The 26,201-nt window shown below is 40.4% G+C and overlaps 1 long non-coding RNA gene across 1 annotated transcript in view; it reads left to right on the top strand.

Annotated features, from left to right (window-relative positions):
• The first annotated feature begins 293 nt into the window (after window positions 1–293).
• The window catches only part of LOC137164552 (uncharacterized), a 150,363-nt gene continuing 124,455 nt past the window's right edge, over window positions 294–26,201 (top strand). Inside the window, exon 1 of the long non-coding RNA XR_010923101.1 lies at window positions 294–344. This is a non-coding gene — a long non-coding RNA (uncharacterized lncRNA). The remainder of the gene's footprint in view (window positions 345–26,201) is intronic.

Genomic DNA, 26,201 nt, shown 5'->3' with positions numbered 1-26,201 from the left:
ACAGGACTAATAATACCAGGTTGTTAACTTAAGTACTTTCCTATTTGCATGGAAATACCTAAACAATAGACTGGCTCCTACCCAGAAAAACCAGTCTGCCCATTTGGGCTGGTAACTAAGCAATAGATCACCAGGAAGGGGATCTTGATCACCTGATGTGGCTCATCAGGCAGTCAGCTGACAACTGGAGGTTAAACTGGAAGTTAAAAAGAAAGGATCTCTCAGCAGCCATTTTAGAGAGAGGGAGAGGAAGAGACCAGCAATTCACTATTCTGCATGAGAAGCCATATACAGGAGGGTCCTGGAATCCTAAGAGGACTCAGCCCAAGAAACTTCCCAAAGTGGTAAGTCTCTCAGTTGAGGTAGAGAGCATGCATATAGGTATGCTTATTGTATTGTATAGATCTGTGCACTTCTCATGCTATCTAACTTAACATCGGTGGTGTTATAGAATCCTGTACTAAGTCTTCCTGGGTGTCTGTTTGCTTTCACTGTCCTGTGCTCCTAAAGTCATAAACTGTAAACCAGAATCTGTAAATTGTAATCCCTCTGGTGGGACTGTGGGGTATGTGAAAGAGCAACTGCAGAGGCTGGGGGGAGGTGACACTCATTTCAGGGTCTAGGCAATTTGACTGTTTAATCCCCACAGCCCAGAGGGGTTTCATTCATGAAGTCTGCACCAGAGTGCATGTCTAGAACTCCAAAGCCTGGTACAATGTTTAAACACTTCCCAACCTCAGAAAGCCTACAGATATAGGGCATTCAGTGTTTGGGTTCCTCACTGCAATGTGGTTAGTGTCCAGTAAGGGGAACTTGACCAGATCAGTGACAAACCTCACCCCCACTTCACAGGGTTTTTTGTGAAGATAAATTAGTTAATATTTGTGGAGCATGCAAATATTTGTGATTAGCACCATAGAAAAGTCCAGGAGGAAATTAATAATTCTGTCATGAGAGCAGAATTTGAATTTTGCCCAGTAAATAAGGCCTAGGACCATATGTTGAATAACAAGATGAATATAAAATGTTGAATAGCTGCTGAGTAATTGAGCACCACCCATCCTGTGCATTGAATGAGACAAGGAGCCTATAGAAAAAGTAGTATGTGATTAAAGCCTGTATTATGATGTATACACACAAGAGAGCCATAATAAGGTTGCACAGGCAATGTTAATTCTGGCATTTCCTGACTTTTGGGTTCTTGATTTTGCAAAGTTAAAATTGTTTCTTTTAATCCAAATTTTTGTGTGTTGTTCTGTCTTCCATAAGGATGAAGAAGTAGTGTTGCCCTGCTGCTCCAAACCATCCCTTCCTCAGGAGAGGAGATGGCAGACTCTGAATGTCTGAAGGAATCTCAATACTTTACATGAAACTGTTAAAATAGCCCAATACTCTGGTTATACCTCGGTCATCCCTTTCCTAGGGCCAAAAAGCAGTGAAGGCCTCCATTTCCAGATGGATTTATTGTGCTCTTTCAGAGGCATAGAAAGCCAAATGCCCTGCACTACCCATTAATACTAAAGGTCATTTGCTGCAGGTTATGGCTGCATCAAGGCCCAAAAGATCAAATGTCCCTTACAAGAACATAGGCTGAACATAGGCTGTCTTCTTTGAAATGGGATTAGATGAAAGCAAGCTAACACACTGTCAGTGCATGGCAGCAAGGTCCACACCCATAGTTTGTTCCTTTGCTTGATCAACTGCTGCCCATTAGCAGTTTGTTAGTTTGCTTTGATTTAGTCCTGTTTCAGAGAGACTAGATGGAAGCAAACTAACCAGCAGGGTCCACAAGGTTGCTGGGAATGCAGTGTGAAATGATCTAGTCTTTACTGTGAATGTGCTATTAATTTGGAATAATTTTACCCTGACAAAATCCTAGCTATAGCTATAACACAATTGGACAACATTATAGTTGGCTGGAAAAATTCTGACAAAACTGTTTTTTCATTTTTTTCACTGCTGCGTCAGAATCAAGAGGCTTCAGGGGGACAGTTGAATTTGGACAAATGTCTTATAGAACCCAGGCATTTTTCAAAACCTGCCTGGTTTCCTGCCAGCTTGCCTGACTGTCTTCTTAGCAGCCAGCTTGGTCGGTTGCTGGGGAGCTCCTTGACAGCCTGGGCTCCCAGATCTTCCTACTCTGGCAATCTGAACTCCAGGCAGACTGCCTCAGGGTCAGGGATCCAGGGCTTCCATTGTCTATGGCAGTCTACCAGGCAGATTGATCCAGAACTGGAGCTTCATTTTGTTTTGTAGAGACCTTTGATTTCATTCTGAATTGGCACAAAACCAAATTTCACAATGTCAATTGTCTGTGATGCAGAATTAACTTTCTTTCCCCAGATCTAGTCAGAATACTGACTGGCGTGATATGGGGAGAGTAGACTGGCATGGGACAGCAGCATTTCCATTTGACTCCTGCAATAGGTGACTGTGGCAAGTGATCCTCTCTCTCCTACTTCCCAGAATCCATTGGAAGGCTTGAATGAGAGAGGGAGATAGGGGATACATACAGAGTGGGACACGGGAGTAAAAAAAAAGAAAGATAAAGCTGGGGAATAAGGAATATGGATCACAGAGGAATGGAGATGATCCAGTAGTTAGGGTGCAAGCCTGGGAATTGGAAAACTTAGGTTCAATGCCCTGCTCTGCCACAGCCTTCCTGTGTGACCTTGGGTTAGTCTCTCTTGGCTTCAGTTCTCTATCTATGAAATGGGGATAATAGCATTTCCTTATCTTAGGGGGGTTTTATGACGATAAATATGTTAAAGATTATGAGGCATTCAGTGCTGTGGTAATAGTAAGTACCTTCAATAGGTAAGTGACACAAGGATATGGGGGGGACACAAGAGAGCCCAGATGCCATGGGATACTGGAGATGAGTAAACACACAGGGGAATGAGGGAAAATCAAAATCCCTTTTACAAACAGGGCTGAATCCTATAACTCCTCACAAACTGAGACACAAGACAGGAAAATGCCACTTCAAGATTCCAGGCTGAACGATCAGATGTGGTATTCTCCTTTGAAGATGTTGGCAAGAGGTTAAGCAGGTCACTGTCTTGCTTGGGAACAAAGGGACCTCCATGCATTAATGAGCCAAAACTCATGGGTATTTCAAAAAATTGTCCCTGGAAATAAATTTTTTCAATGTAAGCAGCTCTGCACAAACTGAATCTGAAAGCATTTTCCAATTTTCACATATAGCATGCTACTTTTTTGATGAAATGGCATTTTGGTTTCAAAGAAATATAAGCACATTTCAGACAAATGGAACACATTTTTATACTCTGGGGTATAAAGCACTTATTCTGAGTAAAACTCGAAGTAATCAGACATTTAACTAAAGGTTGTAGAAAACACTCAAAGTAAGAATTTTTTTCCACAGGGGATCACATTCTGATTTCAATTGATATAAACAATTTGGCAACTTTTCCTTCCTCCTTTTGTACTCAGTTTTCACCATGTTTATGGGACAGAATTACAGAAAAAAAATCTGATAAATGTCATGGTTATTTTCCCCCTGCTGTTGAATCTAAGATTGACTATGCCCATAAATTAAAATAAATTAGTCTAGATGCCATTGCAGCTTGTTCTAAATTAACCGATGAGGAATCTGCCACAATAACATCCCTCCTCATAACGCCTAATTTAAATTAATTGCCTGTCTGTGTGACCAAATCAAAAACCGGATGCATTAGTATTGTACCTAACAATGTTTAACTCAGGAAATTGTTCTTTCAGAACTACAGCTGCAAATGCAAGTGTCATAAGGTCTAGTGTGGGTTGCATTTTCACAGCAAGAAAACATTTGCCTTCACTCCACTTAAACATCTTCCTTTACTCAAAGAATGAACTATAACCTCAGCCTTCCCTCCCACAATTCCTCCCCCACATCCAATAACTTTCAGTCCCAGTAGGGCTCTATTTTTTTTCTCAAATATTTTTAATTTCAGCACTATCAATCCTTTGTCTCAGATGGTGTAGTAGTATTCTCTCTCGCTCTCTCTCTCAACTGCCTTGGTCGTCCTCCTGTTTAAGTGAAGTCCAGGAGTGAGGTGGGGTGTGGGAGGTGAAGGTCATGGAAAGCCCTTAGTGCAGTGACGCTATTGCAGTCTGACTGCACCAAAGGCTGGTGTGCAGAGGGGCGATGTACAAAGACCCTGTGCAGAAGTGGAGCTGAATTTTATAGTATAGTAGCCTGTTTCACTGGAGAATGGGAATGGGATGGGGGCTCAGGCTTGGCCAGTGGTCCTGAAAACTGCATAGAGCCAATGACCCACAAAATACGGTGAGGCTCTTGGATGACAGTGGCCCATGCTTGTGCCCTGCTTAAATCCTGAATTAGTGGCTACACAGCAGAAACGAACTGGTTAGCGCAGGTCTGGGTTAAGAGTTAGATTATTAAGCTCCATGTATGTATAGCTGAGTGCATAGTCCTTATTCCTCAGACCACTTATTATTTTCAATAATTTTATCTTAAGGGGGGAATTTTTAGCCTGGCCTCTGCCTTGCCGCCACTCACCATTGTGTGCATGCACTTACTTGCACCTGCACATTGGAGGTGTATTGCTTGCTAAAAAGTTAACAATTACACATGCCACCAAATAGTCTGACATGAGGGTTTTCAGACTTCTACATAAGGTGGATCACATCTTAATTGACCATTTGTATTATGGTTGAACTCCCCTTTCAATTGAGATTTTATAGGCCACCTCCCCACCCAATGGTAAATGAATAAACTTGCTGTGGCAATCCAGCAACTGGATACATAGGAAAATGGTATTGCAAAAGAATGTAATGCATTTTATCTTAATGCAATTTAGCAGCTGGCAACCTATCACCTCTCTCCAAATCTTCCTCCCCATCCCTTAGTTCCCCCACCTTTCACCCGAGACCCCCCGCCTGCTTTTGATGGCTGCACGGGATGGCCAGTGGTGAGGCTGTAGGCCTGGGACTCAGCAGATGTGGAGTCAATTCATTGCTTCAGACTTCCTGTATGACCTTGGGCATAGAATCTCTGTGCCTCAGCTCCCCAGCTCTAAAAATGGGATAATAGTACTTCCTGGTCTTTCAGGAGCATTGTGAGGCTATAAATTCATTACAGATCGTGAGGTGTACAGACACTATCGTAATGAGGGCCACAGAAGTACGTAAGATGGATATATAAAGTTCCTGCTCCCACTGCTTAGAGGACCTTAGAGAAAAATCAATGACTTGTTCCACAGGGTGAGAAACATAATATGTGGAACTGTGTAAAACATGGCAGTCTGCTTTGGGACGCTAGAGTGTAAATGACTTGGAATGGCTGAATCTGCAACAAAAATGTCCACACAAATATGCTACAAATAGGAAATCATGTTAGAACTTTACTGCATTCTATTGTAACAAGTCCTTTAGAGGAATAATATGCCAGTTTATTAATTTAAATAATTATTCAATTAATGCACACTGGGTTAGATAACAGTTAAACAAGTTTATTAACTACAAAGAGAGATTTTAAGTGAGTACAATTAGTGAGGCATAAAAGTCAAAATGGTTACAAGAAAAATAAAGACAAAGCATTTACCAATGCCTATTTTATCAGATTATTTGATTGAAGTGAAACTTCCTACCACATGCTCTAGCAGATTACTGACCAAACTCTGAGTGTCCCCTTCCCCAGAGTCTAACACCTGCTTCCTTTGTCTCTTCAGGTACAGTGAATGTGATAGACGGGGGAGAGAGAGGTGTCCTTTGTGTAGGTTTACTTCCTTTCTATAGTTTCAGTCCCCCTCTTGAAAAACATTTCCAGCTGAGATGCAGGAGACAGAGTCTATGTGGAAGGATTTTCCCTGCTGTGTTTTTCACTTGTTTGAACTTCCTTTGTTGTCCCTTCCTGCTTGTTGCCTCTGATTACTTCTTAAATTCAAATTAAGCAGAGCACACTAAGCACACACTCAGGGTTTTGAACATGTGTTAATAACACCATACCATGGAATCTTATAACTTAACATACAATGTTGCCACACACATTTTATCAGGCCAATAATTTGGAGTTTACAAGGCATGCTTTGTACAAAGATCATTATAATAGTGTGTAAGGTGTGAATACAAGGATGTATTCTGTCACATTAAAATATCGATTTCATCTAATAGGTGTGACTTTGATGTAGTATTTAGAGTTTCTGATTTGATGGGTGATAAATCTGTTAAATTTGACTAAATAACAAATTGCAGCATTCATCGACTCCAGTAGTAAAATGATGCAGTCAAGATACTCACTACTTGACATACCCCTTCTTCCCAATAATTACAACGTTCAGGTGTTTCATGCTGCCACACTATGATTCAATCCTTTAAATGCTCCCTTTAAAAGAGGGTATTTAATTCTGGGAATGACTAAAGCAGGATAAATTAGTCAGCATTTCTGTCTTGACGTTTTCCCAGGCAGTCCAGTACTTCTAAGAATACCAATAAATACTCAGTGCCAAAAGTTGCCTGAGTTCAGTAATACCCACATCTTTCTAAATCTGCCTAACGCAACTCTACTCCAGGAGGTAAAAATTCAGATTTAATAGGAAAGTGCTTTAATAGCAGGTATATATGATTTGAGTGCTGATTTGTTTACAGTACAAAATTAAGCACTGTATAATATGCCAATTGTGCCACTTGACCTACATTTCAGTAGTATTAATATATCGAGGTCTAACTTCCAAAATTAGTTACATGCAAAAATAAAACTGCATACTCAGTTTGCGCAGAATGTTGCTGTGACCATGACAGCATGTCAGGTTAATTACACATACATTTGGCCAGTTAAGTGAATAAGTGGCCATTTGTTTACACCACTGTCTGATTTGTTTGAACAGTTATGGTTATTACCCACACACAGCTGTGCAGGAAGGTGAGCATGTATACTTTTGAGCATCAGATTCATGGTGTATAATTCTGAAATCCATAGAACCACAGTGCATTTGAAGTGTTGGAGCTGGCACGCGAACCTCCACATTACCAATGTATCACAGCAGATACTTAAGACGTGAAAATATTGAACAGAGATCCATCTCAATAGAGGTTCCAAAACCCAAAATGATCACTGAAATCTCAGAAAAAGTTCTAACACAGACAATTCTCCCAGACAGCTGATTATTTTTTTCATTTCCAGGAAAAATAGCATGAATTAGCAAGGAAAATCTCTAAAATTTTCATGTGTGAGATGATGGAGACACTGGTCAGAATTCATTCAGGCTTTGTGTGTCACCACTGCTGGAGGAAACTGAAAATATTGAGGCAATGAGTATTAGTGAAATCAGGCAGTTTGATGACTTTCTTTTACCTGATGCACACTATGAGACTCATATTTTGAGATTCACATTTTCACCTTAACCTAACATGGTCTTCTCTGTATATGGGATCAGTATGGTAAGCGTGATAGTGTCACTAAATAATAGCTAATTTCTTAAAACTGGCATCATCTTCCTAAACATTGAAACTGAAATATACATTTGGAAGGCAAATTAGTATCTCTCCCTGCCCCTCCCCTCCAATCAAGCCAGACTTTGTAATTATAGCGGAAACTCAATTCACAGAAAGCCCCGACATATAACATACAATAAATTCCAACATAAATGATGGTAGCTTTCACCTCCTTTTATACTGTTTACTCCTGGGTAGCTTGGTTCAAAAGTAATTAAAAAATCAAGTAAAGTGAGACACTAAGGTCACATTTTTCTGGCCATGTTCCACTAACTCTAGAAGTTACTTACTGTTAAAATTGAGTATAATATTGGAATGTAAGTAGAATGAGTGTAAATTTATCCCTGTGCTTAGAGCTAGCACAGGGCCAAGGCACCACTTACATCCATGACAAGGTTAACTAACCAACACAGCATGATTTCTGAATTGCAGAGAAGTTTGAAATTTACAAACAATCTGCAGAGCAAGAATTATTTACCAAAGAAACTTGTGAATAATGTGAAAGATAGAATGAACTCGTGCACTTTTAGATCTAGTTAGAGACAGAAAGAAGTAAAAATAGTAATGTTATCTGTTGCAAATTATTTGTTTAGCTCTAGTAATAACTGTGGGCTCAATTACACCTTTGTGTCAGGGGTGGAGTTGAACTGGACTACCTCAGGTGGAGCAAAATACCACCCAGAATTTGAGGATATGCAGAGGCAATGCACCCATTGCTACATCTTCTTCTGGGGCGTAGCATATTGCCCTCTAACTTCTCACTCTGCTGTCATGCACTCTTGCAGAGAGTACAGCGGGACTGGGATTCTCTCATTAAATGGGGTGCACATGAGGAGGGGCAGATTCCTTGTATGTTTCTCCTCCTATGCTCATAGGAAGACCAGAGAGAGTCTCATCCAAGAAGGAAAGTATTTGGCTGTAAAATTTGGAAGGACATGAAGGTAATTACTTCAAATATATCCAAAATGGCTTCCAGTATGCCTATACAGTTATTTAACAAGTGTGAGTAGGAAAGGAGTCAGGTTGGGGAGCGGGTTGTTTGTTTGACTATAAACCACAGAAAAGGTGCAGGAATTTTCAGGTTCCCCTGTGCTACATTATATGTGAATAGAAACACCGTATGAATGAAACAGTTCTCCTTGTATATCCTTTTCTTTGCCCCCCCCCCAAAAGAAGCTTGAAACAAAACATACTCAGATGAAAGGACCCTACAAACAACTTTAGTTCAGAATCTTTGCATTGGTTTCCAGAAAAAGCAAATATAGTGCTGATTCAGACAAATGCCCTTTAGAGATGCAAGCAAAATAGTACTATCCCTGTTCTAATGACAGAACAATCTTTGAGTAGCAAAAACTCATAATCTGTGACCCATCAATCATAATTTACATTTGCTTGATAGCAATTAGGCCCTTAGCTGACTGACAGTTTCTATTAATGCTTTGTCAGACCATTGACTGTCTTTTTGACTTAAGACCACCATGCAGTTTATTCTCTTCCCACTACATTTTTTTAAATTCTTTCCCTATAATTTCAACTTTTCACCAGCATTTTTTTCCCATTACCAGACTCTTCCTCACTCACTTTGAAGAATGGTTTCTTGGTATTTATATACACACACACACCAATCACACTGTCACCACACAGAAGGCTGCTTACAGACATGAGAACAACTTGTTCTTTCTCAAGCTGAAAACAAGGATAAAGTCCTAATTATTCTCAAAAACCTACCTATGTTAAAAACTAAGTACTTCAATTCATTCTTCAATAATTTTGCATGTTAAACACCCAATTCTGCCCTCTGTTATACTAATTTCATGCCAAACTGAGGGCTGCTTTATTGTATTAGAGCACACCTTTTGTTGTACGGTTAATTTTTCTAATTTTTATACTTAATCTTTCTTGGAGTTCCCTTTTTGTTAGGGCCAAAATTAAATTAATTCCCTCCCAAAGGCTAAATTTTCAGATTTGAAAAATCTGTATCTAAGTTACATTTGCAAGAAATGCTTATGTACCTGTTGAATATACAAATATTACATTTGCACACACAAATTGATGTGACCATCAATGGGTGTACATACAACCTTTGAAAGTATTTGAGATGTGGGATTTCCATGCACAATGTTTTTTTTATTTTCTTATAAAAACTGAGTCTTTAAATTTCACCCCAATAATTGTGAACTCATGAAAATATTAAGGGCTAAAAACCAGCTGGGATCCACAGCTGTAAATGATATTTCCAGGGGGAATAAAATCATTGACCTATTCTTTGCCAATTATACAGTGAGTCCTAGTAATGATGTAAAAACATTCCCATCCCAGAGAAGATTCCAGTATTTCAACATTTTGATTTTTGTCTCAGTGTGGATAGAAGTCTAAACATCAAAACTCTTTGCATAAGGAAAATTTCTGGAAACTTTCATTATTTTAGATCAAAACAAACTACTTTGACATTCCCAAATCAAAATGTTTCATTTCAAGTCATGTTGACATTAATCTTTGCATCAGCCTGAACTGCCTAGTTTCTTCATGAAACTCATAATTCCTAGATTCCTCATGCCCTATTATCGCCTATGAGCCCTGCTCCTCAATTGGACTACATTTCCCATAATGCAGCAGTCTGTTCTTGCAGCTGATCTGTTGTGGTGACTTATGGGAGATATAGTCCAGCTGAAGAGCAGGGCACATGAGGGAGAACTGTAAAATGAGAGACCCAGAATTACAACTCCCATGAGACATCATGGAGATTCAGACACAAAGATTAGCCTTACCTAGGGAAATTAAATGTTTTGTTTAGATTTTTTCCAACATAAAATTACATTTATTCTGCAGAAATGTATGTAAAACCCCATTTTCCAACAAAAAACCCCCAACATTTCTTGCTTTTTGCCCAGCCCGAAAACAGTGTGTACATTCTCCACTGCTCCTCTGCTCACTATGGTGACACAAGTTCTGCTCCACTCAGTTACTGTTTTTGGCTGAACAATGCAGGGGTCAGGGATATAGCCCATCATATTTAAAGTGAAGGTGAATATTTTTATCCCATCTTTATACCCAGGAAACTAAGACATAGAAGTTAGGACTTTCCCAACTGGATGATTTATATAGTAGGATCGACGCTAGTTCCCTGGGAAACTTGTTAGTATTTTTATTAGGCTGTGTAGAGTGCAAAGGACAGATTAAAAAAACATGGTGAATTGGCAAATAAATTTGCAGCATAGAAGGATCTTACACGACTAGGAGCAGAAAGGTTGTAGATGAAAGGGAATTATAAGAACATTTTTTTTGGCCCATACCCATTCTTTTTACGTTATCAACAGTCTCAAATTTGACATATTCAGCAGATCAGAAACTGAAAATTTCAAATATCTTCTTAAAACACATTACAAGTGTTTATCATACTGTATATATTTAGACCATTAATTTAATGTGTAGTATTTATTAATAACTTTCATAACATTTGGAAGTTTTCAAGTTTCCTTCATCTTTAATTATCAATTTATAGTATTTTGCTTGTAATATCTTATTCGTGTTTCTAGATTCCTAGTTTTAAATAAATTGCTAAAATTCTCTAAATTTATCTGCTTTCTTATATAGAAGCATAAATAGTGAAATTCTCAGAGATGCCATCTCTCCCTGATTTTCCATAATCCTCCTGCTTTTTACATATAATTATGAAATTACTGATTCAAGTTTAAATCTGCTAATTTTGCATGAATGCACGCACGTGCACACATTTCCCCCACCCCCACACCTGATCTGTATACATATATGTAGGCACCCTGTACTTCAGGGGCCTTGGAACTTGATTGGGAGTTTACAGTTGGGAAGATTCTGGGAGACTACAACTCCCATGATGCCTTGGGGAAAAGGAGCGACACTCTTCCCCTTCCAGAGAGAGGGAATAGCATGTGGGGGGCTCCATTTTGGTGCTAGGGTGGAATGCAGCAGAGGCTGCCTGCGACTGCCTGCTGCCAGCTACTGCCTGCTGCTGGGGTCCCAAAGCTGCTGCTAAGAGCCTGCTGGAGCCTGATCCAGCAGGGAGCTTCGGAGGTTGGTGGCATTGCCCAAGCCAGGGCAGGGACTGAGCCTGGAGCTGCCTGAGGTGGGCCTGCAGTGAAGGTAGTGTGAGTGCCCTTTCCCCCCGTTGTTTGGGGCAGGGCGTGTAAGGGAAGGGGCACTGCAGAGAGTCTTTCACTGGGCCTGAGAACAGGCAGAGAGAGAATCCTTTCAAGCAGGGCCAGGACTGCAGACATTTGGTTGGGCCAGCTTCAAACCTCCAGCGTGACAACTGGGCTGAACTGGTGCACCGAACCCACAGAGTGCGGTCTTCTGCAGATCTTCAAGCGCGCCCACGCAAGCAAGGGGTTAGGGCTCTGAACTCTTGGGGAGTGTACACTCTGCAGGTGGGGTAAATAGTGGCAGTGTAAATGCAAGTTTAGACAAGTTTCATTTGTTTTCATACTAATTTTATTAATTGATTTATTCAGTTGCCCTGTGGATTTAACATAATAGTGATGTTTAATTTCAGTCTGTTATGCCATATTTCTTTAATTTAAGTAAAGTTGTGTTAACTCTAATTTAAGTATATTGGATGTTTAGTTTGCATAAGTGCAATTGTTGTTAGACCTGTCTCAGATTATTATTATTATTATCAGACTAGGTTTAGTCCTGGAAGCTCCCAAGGCCCGCTATTAAGCGTGTGCAGGGGCCAGCCAGGTGGAGGCACCGCCAACTTTAAATTCCTTTAAAAGTAAAGGGACTGCAGCAGGGGGGTGGATAGAGGATTCCCACCTATCCTACATCACCGCTGGGATACTCAGAATCTACTTTGTTGTTAACAACCTTAGGCACCCTTGCACACTGGTGAGTGTTGCCGGCTCCCAAGTAACCCAGAAATAGAAGGGGGTTACATATAGATATGTGAAGTGTATGTCACTCATTCTCACTTGGGTCTGATGAGCACAGAAAATAACGCCATAGCTGCAGGAGCACTCTTCATTGTCCTGTGTCCCATGCACAGACTGCGTGGAGAGGGTCTGACGGAAGGCAAGCCGTAGAGAGTTTGAAAGGCTGGGGAGCTACTGGAGTGACTGTCTAAGCCACAGGCTGCATGTTGAGTTCTAACTACTCCACATGGACCCAGATGGGCTATGTTAACATGCTGTAGGTTCCTAGAGTGTGCCAGCAGGGCCCATATGGGGCAGTTAGAGTGCAATGTGCAGCCTCTGCTTGTGCAGTGTATCTAGTACCCCAAATGCCACTGACAACGGCAGATTCTCACTGTGCAGTAGGCAAGGGAGGAAAAACCAAAGGGGTAGAATAAGGTGGTTGTGGAGGAAGAGAAAGGGAATTTGCAGAGGAGGAAGAAGAGGAGGAGGATGACCCAAGAAAGGAGGTCAAGGCCCAAGACTGGCCAAAGTAATTAGGGGCCCAAGCATAGGACGGCAGCTTTCATAAGACTGATCCTCTCCTTTTCCCTCTTTTGGGGTCGGTGGTTAGGGGTACAGAAAGGACCAGTGCATCCCAGCCATAGACAGGGAATGGAGGAAGGTGAGATCTTGGTTTCTGGGGGGGCAGGAGAGGAGAAGGGAATGGGGAATCCCAAAAGTCTTACAGCAAGGTTGACCTCTCTGCTTATGCAGACAGTCACCTCTTAAGCCTGCTGAAGCAGCCACAATGTTAGTGTTACTTGCTACCTGGAGACTCCTGGGGAAATGGAAAACCACAGATACTGTATTGTCAGAGTAGAAAACCTTTTGCCCCTTCCTTTCCCAGCATTAGGCATAGGGAGCATCTTTGGACATTTGCCAAGGAAAATGGATTTTGGTAATCCCAGGTGCCAGAACGTCACTTGTGGGTCATTGCAGCCAGTTGCAGCTCAGAGCCAGCTCTAGGACTGGAAAACTGCAATGGTGGCATAACTTCACCTGTTCATATCCATCTCCTCAGCAGTGCCAGATGCAGAACTGGTGCAGCTGAAGATCTGGCCTGTAATGTGCTATGAATTCTTATTATTGATGAGTGGGGACTAGGATAATGTCAAGTAGGAATTCCTTTTGAGTTTTAGATTTTCTTTTGCATAAGCACATGGTGTGGAATTGGTGTTGTGTTTCAAACAGCAGTACGTCAAAACATGCTACAGAACTTTTAGTTTGTTGTAGCAGAGTTCACGAAGCCAGTCAATGTGTGGAAAGCTAGTACATGGTAGATTAACACCCTGGCTTACCACTGCCTAGCTCACCATCTAGACAAGCCATGAGTTCGCTTCTCTTTTTTCCCCTCTACCCAACAAGGAGAGATGCATTGGTGAATAAAACAACACACCAACAACTTGAGAAGAAGGTGAGCCCTTCATCTCGTCTAACATTTAATTTGAAGGCTATGATAAAATTCAAATGCGTTTCAGGATTTTTTTTCCTCTTGTTCCTTTGGTTTGGGGTAGATGATTTAGTAACACCTTTGCTAACTGTTTTTATTTTTTTGTGCATGCCAGCTTATTTTATTTTGCTGTCTGTCTGTTTTTTTTACCACATGCTGTACGGACCCTAGTGGTAGAATCAATTCTTTGCAAACAAAACACAGTTACTGTACAAAGCAAATTGGACACTGCACATTTGTTATACTGGGTGATCCCCAAACACCCCCTTCAATACATCATATTTTGTATTAGGTTTTGGAAAGGTCATCAGTCTGCAAGAAGTAAAGAAAGCCCTGCAGCTTTCCATTTCTTGGCTAGGCATTAGCAGCCAGCCTGTCAGATCTGGCCTTTTGAGACAGCTTTGACCTACTGTAAAACAGACAGCTCAACTGGTGCCTCTACGGAGGAAGCCACTTGATAGACAGATCTGCAAGCCTCTAAAAATATTTTCCCCAAGGTCTTTAGCCTTAGCACTCATTTTAGATTATTTAAAACCCTTTGGGTCTGATTCTCCTTTTACTTACACTGGCATAATTCCATTGATGTCAACAGAGTTGTTTCTGTTCACTAGTATCAGTGACATCAGAAACGGTGCCCTTATTTAGAGAGAGAGAGAGAGTGTGTGTGTGTGTGTGTGTGTGTGTGTGTGTGTGTGTGTGTGTGTGTGTGTGTGTGTGTGTGTGTGTGTGTGTGTGTGTGTGTGTGTGTGTACACACAATATTTTGATACCCATGTTCATGTTGAGTAGCACCTTACTCCATGAACAGTCTTGCTGACTTCAGGGGGGCAGCTCATGAGATGCTATGCCATGTGAGTAATGGTATCAGAATCTGGTCCTTAGTCATCTATGCTAATAACTATGAACTAGATTGTGACTTGGATTTCATGCCCATGCAGCGGAATGAGGGGGCGTATGAGCAACCACCTTACCTTTCTTGGTATTTACCTTGGGCCTGGGTGTGCTCAAGTAAGCAGGAATTGAGTGCTCACTTACTGTCCCTTTGGGAGCAGGTGGATGAGAAGAGAGCTAGGGAATGGGCCGAGCTAAAGCTCTGCCCTGCAATGCACCATTCTGCATGGGGTGGGGAGAGGTGCTGCTGGGATAGGTATGAAGGGGAAACTAGCCTGCTGAACTCTTGGAGTGAACCCATTTTAATTGGCCATTTTAATCAGCCACCCAAGGGACTAACAAATATAGACTGATTAGCAGAGCTGGCTTTAAGAAAGAGTGATCTTTAGTGGCGGCTTCATTATACTTGGTTCTTGAAAATAAATGTATCTTCTTAGACATTAACACCGATAAACTTTTGACACCAGAGAATACTATGTTTTGCTTTGTTTTTTTCTGTTTCTAACACAAAAATAGAGAAGCTGATTTAAATATTTTTCTTTTAACAGACCAGACTTAAAAAATGATGGGCTTGGTAAGGGAACTATTGATAGGTTATCACATTGCTTGGCACCACCTGAATACCAGTTTGGTTATTTTAAGGCATCGGCTGCAAAATCATTTTGCCTCCCAATCCAAAACACACCTTTTTTTTTTTTTTTTAATAAAGTGATTTTTATTTTTCAAGGTCATTAACAATCTGGGATTTTAGAAGAGACTGTAAGGACAAAAACTAACTACATGCTGATAACAGACCAATAACTACCTCTTTCTGCCTCCCTCTCCCTCTCATTTCCTCCCCTCTTGCCCCTCCAGCATCTTGGGTGATACAGTGCATCATTATTTTGGTAATGTGAAGGGAAAAGGTGTCCCATTTCTGACCTTAGGTGTATAATGCACATTCATTAGAAGGGAAAACAACTCAAAAAAGGCCTCCTTCTTCTGAGCCCCCCAAATGAGCAGCCCCAATCACTGTCATTCCTCGGTTTAATGAGAACCAAAACTGTGAATGCAGCACAGGTAAATTAGCCTCTCTTTAGAGTGTATAACTCAGACTAGCAGCTGCTTGATAACCATTAATACCACGAATGTAATTTGCTGTGCATTTGTCTCCCTGCATTTTACCCTTGAGGTGATTCTTATAAACAGAATATTGCTAAATTCTGCATCCCATGCAAAGCCACTGACTTCAGGATGGCCAATAGACACATTGGGATGTTTCATGTGGAAGATGCCACATTAATACACATTTTTATTAATAATGATTATTATTGCTACTAAAAGGTAGAAACAGGGGCCAGACTCACCTGGCATTAGTAATGTATTTAATTAGCTAATCACCAGCTTCAATAGGACAGGGCAAACTTCAACAAATACCTGCTACTAAGAAGAGGTTTTTCAGAGAGAGACAAAAATTTCACGGATTTCAGCTTAATATCACTTACTCCAGAGTTCACCATAGCACCTGCAGAGTTAAGCTGAAGTGGATTAAATTGATCTCCTATTTCTATTATTTGCTTTTTCCCTTTTCGTGCCTGAAGTGTCACATGAACGAAGAGGTATCATTTTGGATGAATTTTCATTATATCAGAACACCTGATTAGAAAGTAAAAAACAGCCGGGCTACATATTTTATGAGTGTCTATGCGGGTGGGAGGGAAGTGAAAAGCTTTCTGAATGTTCTACTGTCAATTTATATTTCTCTGACTACTATAAATTTCCCTTCCGTTAGGGTCAACGAGTGTGCTTTACTGGTGGGAGATGCAGCATTTTAATTTCTTTTTTAAAAGATGCTCAGTGTTTTTCATCACAAAATTATTTTTATTTTTTCCCTTCTTTGAAAATGAATGGATTTTTCCTACCTTTCCTTTTCAATTTAGGTGTCAATATTGCATTGGCACCTAGTAGTGAGGCTCCTGGAACTGAAATCCCTATGCAGAGCTTTGTTTTGAAGAAGACTTTATTTGTTGTTGATTATTTAGAATCTGCACTATTACCCCAGTCTTATGCCAGATGAGTTCCATTGTGAATGTCCTCACATCTGCTTGGCCTCCACGCTTGAAGTGTTGGAACTCAAAAAGATATGTAGCTGGCCTCTAAGGGGCATCATATGCCCAAATCAACAAATTTATGCTAACATGCTTTCATTACAAAAGGGGGCTCTTGGAATAATGTTTTGAATATAAAATATTCCAGCCATAAGAGAGATAAGACCTTGTGGTTGCAATAGGACTTGGGAAATCTAGGTTTAATTCACATAGTGGTTATATAACCTTGAGTCTGTCTTCTATCTGAAAAATAAGGTTAATGTTCCTTCCTTTCTCCCCACCCTCTGTAAATAGATTTAAAAAAAAGACAGTCTGACACTGTATACACACCATGCATCTTTGCTCTTGGTTTGCGTACCTTCTAAGTGCTTCAGTAATATCAATACTGGAACGGAATAATGCCTGTATATAATGGAATAACAGGGGGCTGGCCAGGATCTGCTAACTATCACAGAAGTGGTACAGAATCATAGAAGATTAGGGTTGGAAGGGACCTCAGGAGGTCATCTAGTCCAACCCCCTGCTCAAAGCAGGACTAACCTCAGCTAAATCATCCCAGCCAGGCTTTGTCAAGCCGCACCTTAAAAACCTCTTAGGATGGAGATTCCACCACCTCCCTAAGTAACCTATTCCAGTGCTTCACCACCCTCCTAATGAAAATGTTTTTCCTAATAGCCAACCTAGACATCCCCACGCATATTCAGCATAGTCCAAAATACATTATTTGAGAGTGATAGGCAGGCATTGTTATGTACTATTATTAGTGGCTAGTGAGCCTTTCTGAACTGGAGGGAATGCAGTTAACTCCCCCATGCAGGATATTTTCAAAGAGTATGTTATTGAATCTTTAGTCAGCGGAGAATAATTGTGCCAAAGCAGCAGAGATATCATCACATAGCAGAGCCCAGATATCAAATTCATCCAATGCTACATTCATTTTTTAATTTGCTCCTGACAATTATACTGTTTCCATTCACAACTAGAAAATTCAGAAGTTGTATCTCATTATAAATATGAATTTCATATCTTTTAGTGCTGTTCAGTAAATAGGCCTGATTGTCAGCATCCAGAGAATCTAGAAATCTATTGAAATGAAAACAAGCTTACATATTAAAATATTAGGTGATATTACACACCAGAAATTGATTATATCTTATGCTACTAGGCTTTCAATTAAGCATATCCTTTTCAATATGGAAAACATTGTCAGATATTATCATTTTTTTTTGTTCTGTTCCCCTACCCCCTAACATTTCAGCTATATGCAAAGTCTGCTACAGAAAACACTTGCAGTCTATAGAGGCCGTCCACAAGTGATGTTTCCTTCTTATTTTAGGGGGCTGCTGGTAGTTTATGCTGCATGTTAACTGTTAGTTCTGACTGGTCACTGTTTAATTTTGTCTGAACCCACACCCAACTGCCCACAGCTCCTGAGAGAGAGCACCTGACTTTCATAAGGGTACAGCCACAGACCCTCAAAGCCAAATGTCACAGCTGTGTGTCAACTTCTAGGGGTTCACAGCTGGGATCTCATCTCTGAATCAACAACCGCAAAATGAAAAACAACCCCTGTTCCCATTATTAATAATATTATCATTATTTTAATTTATTGTCGTTCCTATAGAGCCATTGCTGTGTAAGGCACTTTATCTGAAGCATTTGTAAGTCACATGGCTCATGTCCTACAAATATATATGCACATTAGTTACATTACATGAATTATTTCATTTAACTCATTCTGACATGAGAAGAACAGGAGACTATGACAACTCTGGAAAGGTAGGAGAAGGAAATGATGAGGGAAAAGGGAAGGATGAGTTAGCTGTGTGGGGCCCCGCTGTAATTCCCAGAAAAACAGGAACACCTTATATCGTCAGGCCCCAGAGGGTGCTGAAAGAAGGGAGTTTTGTTGTTTTAAATGATGATTTTTAACAAAATAATTAATTTATTTCGATTGTGTGATTTTTTTTTTTTTTTTTTTTTTTTAAAGTGCATACGAGGTAGTAATGTATAAGCCTCCCTGAGGTATGTTAAATAGGTGTGGGGTTAGCTCACAAAGAGCAGAGATGCTAAAGCCACCCTGCTTAAAGGAGGCAGGGAATTTTTGTCAAGAGGCATACTCAAATTGCCACACAATAGGCTATCTAAAGCCCATTAACATATGTTAATGAGAAGCTTTTCACTGACTTCAGCGGGCTTTGGATCATTACCTTGGTGCATTTCTTGGATAGTTCAAAACTCTTGGTGTAATTCTCAGACAACACTCCCCAGCAACCAGCTAATACACAACATGACTGTTCTGGCATGTGCGTAAGCCTAATTCAATTTAGCACAAATTAGAGACCAAGATAAGAGTAATTAAGATATAATGTGCACTAAATTAGTGTTCTCAGTAGTAATCTGATAAATGTACAGAAAATGTATTATTGATTTGATCCCTTACGGCTAAGTCTGTTTCTTTCAGAACTGTATATATTTGCAACAAAAAAGAAAACTTTCTACTGAGCTGCTTGACTTGTCGAGGCTTTAAGTGAATCAAATTTGTATATATAACTGTTAAGAAATCAGTATATTAACAGGTGGGATTGTGTGACAGTCATAATCTAGGAAGTTTCATAACATTAACTATTAAAAGAAAGTTGTATTTTTAATTGAATCTTCTGGTCTCCTAAATAAGAACAATCAAAACTGTGAGTCTTTCAAGGAAGTAAAAGTTGTATTATGAGGTGAAGGTAACAATGGCTTTCATCATAATGGAGGTATTCAGACTCACCTTGGAATAGACTAATAAACAATAGGATGATGCATTTGAGAAGAGCAACCATTCATGGGAACTTTGTGGCTTTGAAGTCTAACCACCAGTGTTAAAATCTGTAATGTAATTGGCACAACCTACCAGAGGATTTTCTCAGTGGTGCCAAATAACATGCTGGCAGGTAGAATTTTTGCAAATATTTATGCAATATATGTAAAAATAGAAGGAATATATTGGCTCCTCTTTAAGTACACCCTGCTGGTTCACTGTTGGGAGTATCCTTAGCTTGGTGACCTGATTCACTTTACCATTCAGAATGGAAGATAAATGATGGATTTCAGCAACAGCAGAACAGAACTGGAGAGGGAAATTGAGAAAAATCACCAGGCTATCAACTGGCTATTACAGTATCTATTTTTAACTCATATTTTTGATTTATATGAAAAAAATCATGTAGTTCTTCTCTAACAGAGGTTTAAGGAATGGGATTCTCCACACTGGCAAGGACCGCACCAACCAGGTGGGGGAAGCAGTATGTTTTAAGACTTTTCAATTTAAAATACACCTATTCTAACTTTGATAGTTTTCCAACAGAAGTAGTGAGAGTACCGTGTGACAAGGAATCAGAAAATACACTGCATGGGCAAGAACATGATCATAGCCTTTTTTGTATGACTGTTAATCCACCTTCCATGATTCAATGCAACAATTAAACAGGAGCCTCTCAAAATAGTGTCTGAATTTCATTTAACATGATTTCTTAAGTTTTCCTCTGTCTCACAAAATTGGAGTGCTTTAAACCAAACAAAGAAGGAAACTCGCTTACTAATAGCTTTGTACTAAGCTGTTATAGAAGCTCTTACAGAAATAATTGTAATGATTGCTTGCTCTCTTTCTTAAGATTGCTGGTGGTCATCATCAAGTACTTCAGGTTTTTAATCATTAAAATGTTTTAATAGAGCCCTAAAAATCATTTTCAAGAGTGTCCTTAGGGCACCAGAAATCAGAAGCAAACAATAAATTGACTGGAAAAGAACTTAACATTATGTCAAACAATGCAAATAAATTGTATGAGTTTAATCAACAGTAATTGCCATTTATAAAATGAAAAACTTGGAATCACATATTATTCTAATAGGATGTGTTTCCCTATTAGCAATAGACCAAGGCTGAGAAGTAGAAAGGTTCAAGTCTTTCCTTCAGGCAGAAAAACATTTTTAAAACCTGGAACAAATTGGCTGATTCACAAACTCATGTTCAAGATTAACAGTTTTTGTGACCTACTTTGATTGTCATACTCCAATCAAGCAATGTGTTACAAAATCATGTTCCTTGAATCACCCATTCTCTATACAAAAGGAAGGCCACTTACTTCCCCTGCATTACCACTAGTTTCCTTCCTGAAATCCAAGAAAGGCTCTGTTTGCAGAGGAAGTGAGATGAGAGTGGGCCAGGAGAGAAATGATCAAGGCCTGGGAATGGATATGACCTCCAGAATTTACTGGATTAAAAATAATATGGGATCAGTTTGTCATGTCTTTACTCACACTGAGTAGTGGCTCTCTCTGCAAAAGTTCCCATGGCCTTTAATGGCATAAGCTGTGGTATGAGTTGAGCTATCCCCATCAAATCAAGCACTGATGAGCATCATGTTAAAACAGGTCTTTCTGTGTCTCCACTTTAAAACTTTTGTAGCCTGCTGACACAGCAATCAAATGGGTTATTCATTGTTTCTTGAAAGGGCTGAGTTAGTGCAAAAACAGGCTTATCTATGCAGAGAGGTAATGTGCTCCACAGTGGTGTGATTTCTTAAGTGCACTAGTGTGTTGTGCATTAATTGATCTATGCAGATCATGAACAGTCCTCTAGTGCACTCTGGACTATGTTAAAGTGTACAGGGGAAACTTTAGTGCACATCAGCATGGTTTACATCTACTGATTGATGCACAACATATTAGTGAGCTTTAGCAATCACGCCCCCGTATGTACTGCTGCACTCTGTAGACAAGCCCAATGTGAAATCAAGTATCCAGACTCCCTGTATAATGTATGGGAAGAGTTAAGACAAGGGATTCACAGGAGCTAGCCAGAAGCATCTGAACTAGCCATACATGTAATGTGAAGGAGATGTCTTAGCCATGCCTAAGTGGTCAATAGGAGCCTAACTCCCTTCTGAATGTGGGGCATAGGCTTGAACATGGGTCTTCCATAACCTACCTGAGAATCCTGATCACCAGGCTATACCAGGGTGGGGATGACTCAGTCTCTCCTGTTGAATCTGTTCTACTTTGTACAATTAATTATTTAATTATTTGAGCAGGGACATGAACTTGGTGAGTGCCCTAACCAGCAGGCTCTAGAATCTTTATCACTCTCTGGCCCAACAGGAAAGCTTCCTATTTTAGAATACCCCTACTATGGTGGTTGTGCACTCACCGGGGATGTGAGAGATGTAGGTTCACGTCCCTGCTCCAAATCAGGCAGAATGGGGATTTGAAAACAAGTCTTCCAAAGCTTAAGTGTATTCCCTAACCATTGGGATCCTGGAGGGGACACATCTACCCCGACAGCCCAAAAATTCCAGATCTTATTGCCGCTGGCTGTCCTTTTTATAGGTGCTCACTGGAGCAGGCACTGCAGGAGAGGGAATTACCTAGTCTGAGAATCCTGCTGGGATTTAGGCATGCGTTAGGGTGCAAATAAGATTACTGGCATCAAGACCTAGGTAGCTTTGACCACTGGTGAAAACTTAGGTGCCTTGGAGACTTCAGTGGAAGAAATTTAGGGACTGCTAGGTGGCAGCTGGAAGGGGGTTTTGAGGATCTCCGTGGTGGCTGGATGTTGAGGGTAGGCACCTAAAGTGGCAATTGGGCACCTAGGTACCTTTGTGGATCTAGTCCTAGATCTAAAAGTAATGCTGATGTCCATAAGCTGTCCTTATCATTGGCAGCAGGCTTTTTTCTACTGTTCTAATATTTTTCTGTTCTAAGTTTGTGAACCAGTCCTTTTCTGCTGACATATTTTCCACCTGTCCAGGGAGAGCCATTCTTTTCTGTCCAGTAACATAGATTGATTGACTTATTTTATTTATTTATTTAGATTTAAGTAATAAAAAGCCCATACAAAAGCTTTAGGAGCCCTGACAATTAATTAGACTTACAATCACAATTGTTGACCACATAGCAGCAAAAAATAATAGAAAAATAATGAATTAATTGATCCAGCCAATAAATCAAAACAGCAAAACAGACCCTGTAACCACCGCAGAAAATATTGGGCTTGGAGGAAAGGTTGAGGTTATCTAATAAACAGATTTGGCAGCATGCCCAGAAGGTCATCAAATTGGAGCTGTTTTAAGATGACGGAGAAGCAAGTTCACATTCTGAAGCCTTTGCAGATGTGTTCACAAATCTGTTTACATGTAGATACCTCTTAATGCTTCTGAACATTTTGCAGAATACGTATTCTGGGATCTGTAGGGATATTCAGTCTGGTAATCTTATCTCTATATATAAGTTTTTGTTGATAATCTTGTTTATGTATAATAGAAAGACTGTGCATGTCCTGAACATACAAAGACTGCCCGGAATATTCACATTAGGGAGTTGTAAATAGTCTGTAAATCAGTTCATTTTTTTAAAAAGTGCAAACACTTAAAAAGAATTGTCTTGCGTTACAGAGGTGCTAATCACCCACAACTCCTGTTTCCTCTAATGGGAGCTGAAGGAGTTCAGCTCTTCTGAAAATCAGACCAAAAGTACACATATCATGGCAAATCAATACCAAACAGTATGGTTTGTTATCCCCTGTCAGGATGAGGCCACCAAACTCATTTTCGTTGTGACCTAAGGAATAATTTCAGGCTTGTGCAAAACTGTAAAACAAAAAGTAAAATAAAAAATCCTTGCATTTGTGTGTCAATTTCCATCACAGTCAGCAACAAGGAGCTCGTGTCAGATTTTGTGACATGATCTAAGCATTAAGAAGGCCTTCCAGCACTTTCTAATCTGTGTAAGTGTGCGAGAAATATGTTACTGGGAGAGCGGTCACTGGGACAAATTCTGCCTTGATGCACAAATTAGGCAAATCATCCTCAAACGTATGCTCACCTATGTTGGAAAAGGAATGCTAATTCATGCCTGAATTTTGGTCAGTAGCAGCCTCATGCACAGCCCAATACACACACATTATTCCCACTAAGATTATGATTACCGTATTGTGTCATTGCTGGGTCTGAAGATGTATGTATTTAAATGTGCAGACCATTAGCCTAGGGCTAAAGATGGGTCTTATTGGAGAAGACCTGTATAGGCACCTCTCTATGGGCATGAGCTGGGGAGCAGTTAGGATTGGGACAGGAACCCTTTGCCCCTTGTTCTACCAACTGGCAGGGGTTCTCTCCAGTAAGCACATGTGCACAGCACTTGGCCAGAATCTGGTCCACTGTTTACATAGTGTGCTTGCACTTCCTGACCATGTGATAGTGGGTATGACAGAAACAAGTATGGAAACAGCTCAAAACTAGCCTCCTATAGGAGAAGTCAGGCAATAGGTCATGTGCCTTTGGTGAGATGTGTGATTTCATTCGTGACCTGTATAAGTGAAAGACTAAGGGTATGTCTACACTGCCGGCGGCATTATCTGCAGTGCAGGATCAATTCCGCAAGATCCACTGAGCAGCACTGGAGACCCGCTCAATTGATCCTGGAAGTTGACACCATTAATCCACCCCACAAGAAGAGTAACACTGCATCGACTGGAGGGCATTTCCCGTCGGTGCAGCGCAGTGGGGACTCCACAATACGTAGAAATTAGTAAGTCGACGGGAGATACACAAGCTACTCTGTGTAGCTTGCATATCTCCCATCGACTGCCACCGAAATCCTCCCACAGTGTAGAACAGGCCTTACATAGCTATGGAATCAATCAGATTCAGGGCCTAGTAATGGTGGAGAATAATACTTTGTCTGGAATAATTATTCTGGCTCAAGATCTCCTAAGAGCCTACACTGGTCTACGTTGAAAAGTTAGGTCAACCCAGCTACGTGACCCAGGCGTGTGAAAAATCCACATTTCTCAGCCACATAGTTGTCAAACTAACCCTTGGTGCAGACAGCGCTAGATTGATGGAAGGATTCTTCTGTCAAACTAGCTACTACCTCTCAGGGAGGTAGATTAATTTAGGCAACGGTAGAACCACTCCCACGACTATAGTGAGCGTCTACACTGCAGCGTTTGCAGCTGTGCTGCTGTAGGGATTTAAGTGTAGACATAGCCTTGGAATCAACTATCGTCTTCAACAGCAATTAACAAAGTTGAAGGGCAACTGCTTTGTATTCCTGTTCTTTGCAATTTATGGACAGTTTGCCTGACCAGATGAATATTAAGTATTTAGCGTTTTTCCTCTATAATCTTTTCAGTGACCTTTTTCTGGCCTAAGGCAAACTCTGGCTCACTGATGTCATAGAAGAGTTTGCATTGTTATGACATCCAAACAGAAAGGACAGCCTTTCATAGTCATTAAAAGATCTTCAGAAATTGCATAAGTGGCTTCAGAGCTATTCAATAAAGTTGTGTGATTAATCATGCATATGTGAGTCATGTAACATATGGAAGGGCCATGGCAGCAGAACGGGTGCAGAGAAGAGCCATTAGGATAATCAAGGGAAGGGAGGACCTATTTTATGAGACAAGACTAAAAGAGCTTGGTTTGTTTAGCATAACAAAGGCTAACGGGATATGAGTATTCTCTATAAATATATTGTGTGGTCATACACCATGGAGGGAGAAGAGCTTTTTAAGGTAAAGGGCAATGTTAGCATAAGAACTAATGCACATAAACTGGCTGCGAACAAATTTAAGTTGGAAAGTAGAAGGAGGTTTCTAACCATCAGAGAAGTGAGGCCCTGGAACAGGCTCCCAATAGCAGCAGTAGGGTAAACAACCTAACTAATCTTGAAATGGAGTTTGATAAATTTACAAATGGGATTATATGATGGGGTTGCCTGTGATAGTAGTGGACTGGTCTCAATGACCCCGGAGGTCCCTTCCAATCCTATGTTCCACTAAATGCAGGGATAGCCTGCACGGGATTAGAGGCCATTGAATGGCTTGGAACTTCTCAGGTTCACCAGGGTGTTGGGTTTAAAAAGGCTGGTTAGGCCTTGGATGGCCACATTGTTCTAGGAAGCATGTGGTATCTGTTGTATCCCACCCTTTCCCAACTGCCAGGACAGGTGGTCTTTATCTTGTTTGTTGTCTTTAAACCATAATAAAGTCATGGCCACTAGATTAAAATCACATGCTTGTGTCCATGCTGTTTGGCTGCTCCAGTTCACAACTATTAATGATATAAACCATCAATCAAAGGGAGAAGATCAGTTGCTCTTATATTCCCAGAATCTAAAAATGGAAATGGAAAGCAACATTTTAAAATTGTTTTCCATCTCTGGGTTTGTCTACAGTAGGAACAGGTTCAAGGTTAGTGACCACATTAACTTCCTCCCAAAGTGTTGACCTCCACCAAATAAATCAAGTATTAACATTTACCTAGTAAAAGTGTTGTGGAGAAGCCGAGGTTAGCTAGTGCTTGCCAACCCTAACCTAACCTCTAATCTCTTCCTAATATAGATA

Source organism: Emydura macquarii, unplaced genomic scaffold (assembly GCF_026122565.2).
Source record: "Emydura macquarii macquarii isolate MOO-44397 ecotype Brisbane River unplaced genomic scaffold, CSIRO-AGI_Emac_v2 contig_2676, whole genome shotgun sequence".
Classification (NCBI taxonomy): domain Eukaryota; kingdom Metazoa; phylum Chordata; order Testudines; family Chelidae; genus Emydura; species Emydura macquarii.
Note: the sequence above shows the minus strand (reverse complement) of the source record. Positions and strands in the feature narration are given on the sequence as shown.